This window comes from Castor canadensis, chromosome 10, assembly GCF_047511655.1.
Source record: "Castor canadensis chromosome 10, mCasCan1.hap1v2, whole genome shotgun sequence".
NCBI lineage: Eukaryota > Metazoa > Chordata > Mammalia > Rodentia > Castoridae > Castor > Castor canadensis.
In genome coordinates this window covers 81,547,492-81,549,951 of record NC_133395.1, presented here as the reverse complement: position 1 = coordinate 81,549,951, position 2,460 = coordinate 81,547,492, and positions in this window count along the sequence as shown.

Genomic DNA, 2,460 nt, shown 5'->3' with positions numbered 1-2,460 from the left:
GTCAGGGGAACCTGCTGCAATATGTTGTAAAGAGGCACCACCTGCAGGAGACCAAGGCCCGTGAATTTTTCAGACAAATAGCTTCGGGATTGGTTTACTGTCACCAGCAGGGAGTCGCACACCTGGATGTGAAGCCCGATAACCTTTTATTGGATTCCACCTACACAATCAAAATCTGTGATTTCGGGATGAGCACCAGGTTCATGGCAGGAGAGCAGCTGTTTGAGGCAGCTGGTGCTTTGTCAAACCGTGCGCCTGAGATGTTTCTCTCTGGTAAGTACCAAGGTCCCAAGGCCGATGCTTGGAGCCTGGGAGTGGTACTGTATTTCATGACTGTGGGAGATTTCCCCTTTCAGGGCAGAGACTTTAAGGAGATTCGCAAGAAAATCCTGCGTGCAAAGTACCGCCTTCCAAGGCCTGTTTCTGCCGACTTCAAAAACATCCTAGGTAAACTGTTGACTCGGGACTCCAGCCAGAGGCCCACGGTGGAGGAGATCCTGGAGGATGCCTGGCTGCACCAAGATTCCCCCAGTCCTCTGCAGGCCCTGCCTGCATGCCCGAACCCCAATATAGTGTCAGCCATGGTTGCCATAGGCTATGACCGTAGCAGCATTCTCCAGTCATTAAAAAATAGAGAAATCAATGACACCACTGCCATGTACTATTTGTTTGAACAGCAGGCACGCCAGGAGTCTGATGGCTCTATGGAACTTGATCCTATACAACCAGCTGTTGCCCCTTGCCCATCTCCTGTAGGTCTTTCCACCTGTCCCGGCCCACTGAGGAGGAGATCTAGTGCTCCTGCAAGCCTTAGCTCCTTCTCCTTCCTGAAATGGGACTTGAATCTGCCCCAGGATGACAACTCAGCAAAGAATGGCAGCACAACAGTCTTCCTGCCCACCAATCCCCTCTTCACCCTGAGGAGGATCCCAAGCACCATCAGAGTCCCCCTGAATGCTCGCATGGACCCCGAAGGAGGCACGTCATCTGAGCATAAGTGCTCTCCAAAAAATGCCCTTGCAGTTGGGCAACCAGAGGATGTCATCAGAGGTGCTGCACGCAGCAGGAGCCGGGGCTGGAGATGGGTGCCTGGCAGAATAGTCACCACCCTTCTCAGACTGAGCTGTTTTCTGCCCTGCTTGAAGAAATGCCACCAAGGAGTGCAAGAGGAAGACAGTGGAGAGCAAGGGGACCTTACCACAGCCTTGGGGGGGATTCGCCCCCGAGGTGTGGACTGAAACAGCATCAGGTAGAGGGGCTGGGCAGAAGTTCAGCTCGCCGGTGCCCAGCAAGCCCCAGAATTCATACACACCGGCGCCAGGTACGCCCAGCAAAGGCGTCCACCCCACTTGGGGAAAGCTGCAGAGACAGAAAAAGGTAGGTGCTAGGGGCCCAAAAGTGATACACTCACTGTGTGTGGGACCCAGCCTTGATGGTCCGTTTCGTGCTGTGACCTCAGAAGGAGACACTGTAAAGGAGTGTCTAAGGAGGTGGCCTGGGTTGGACTTTTTTTCACATGGTGCAGGGAGCTCTTGCTTGGTGACCTACTAGACACACATAGGCTATTGTGTTTGTGCTTTTGATGTTTGGCTTTTATTTTTGCTTATATTTCTTTGTGATTTTATTTTTGTTGTTGTTGTTTGATTTCTTGTTTTTTCTGTTTTTTAGTTAGCTTGAATCCTCAACTCCATTTTCTGATTTCTGTGAAAATCACAGGAACTTCAATACCATAATAAAATGCATTTTGTGGTTTCACCACAAGGAACGTGGAAAAATCACAAAGTGGTTGTCTGACAAGGATTTATTTAGCAAAACAGAATAAAGTAGGGAGGAGAAATAGAAGTGGAAAGAGAGGTATGTCCGCCTGACATGCAGGATTTGGGAGCAGAGAGGTTCCAATGGTATTCTTAGTATGCTGCTTGCTTGGCCAAGGATTAGCTGAGTCACACAGAGATTCCTTTAAAAACATTTCTCTGCCCAGCAACATAAACAGATTTGCTTTTGTTTTAAGAGAAACACCTCAGAAGTATTTCCTGTACAATATTCCCTCAAAACTGTTGAGATGTTCTATGGTGTCCCTGGTATCCTGTGATGAAAATAAGCCTCGTGTCTCACTTAACACGGAAGCATGAGCCACCCAGTCCTGGGACAATGGTATTCCAGAGTCAGGCAGAGAGCCTGGACCTCACAAATCTACCCAGAGGAGGACTGTGGTAGCCATAGCAACATCCAGTAGTAAAGCTGCACATGATTCTGTGACAGGGAACATGAGATTACACAGCACTTTGAGGCTGGGAGATGCTCTCAGAGCTAAGGGAAATTGAACACTGAGAAGCAGACATATTGGGAAGGAGGAATGGGGAAAAGCTACATGATGGGCTCAGTGTTTGAGAAGCATAAGTTCCAGTGTCCTAGGGCATAGTGGGGTGAATATAGCTATCATTTATGCATTGTAGAACC